Raw genomic sequence first — 240 nt, 5'->3', positions numbered from 1 at the left:
CCGCGCTATTGGCCGCGCCTCCCGTCACTCCCCGCCCCGCGCCCTCCCATTGGTCGGCGCCGCCGTCGCTCGCGGGAGATGGCGGCCGCGCGCACTCGCCATTGGCTGAACGCGGGGCGACTCGGGAAAAGGAGGCCGCCCCCCGCGGGCGCGCCTATTGGGGGACGGGGCAGCCATTCAAAGCCCGGTTCCGCCCACGCGGCTCACCTATTGGCGAGCGAGGCCGGCGCGCCTGCGGAC

Source organism: Anas platyrhynchos, chromosome 26, assembly GCF_047663525.1.
Source record: "Anas platyrhynchos isolate ZD024472 breed Pekin duck chromosome 26, IASCAAS_PekinDuck_T2T, whole genome shotgun sequence".
Classification (NCBI taxonomy): Eukaryota; Metazoa; Chordata; class Aves; order Anseriformes; family Anatidae; genus Anas; species Anas platyrhynchos.
The sequence above is the reverse complement of the archived record's forward strand: the minus strand, read 5'-3'. Positions refer to the sequence as shown.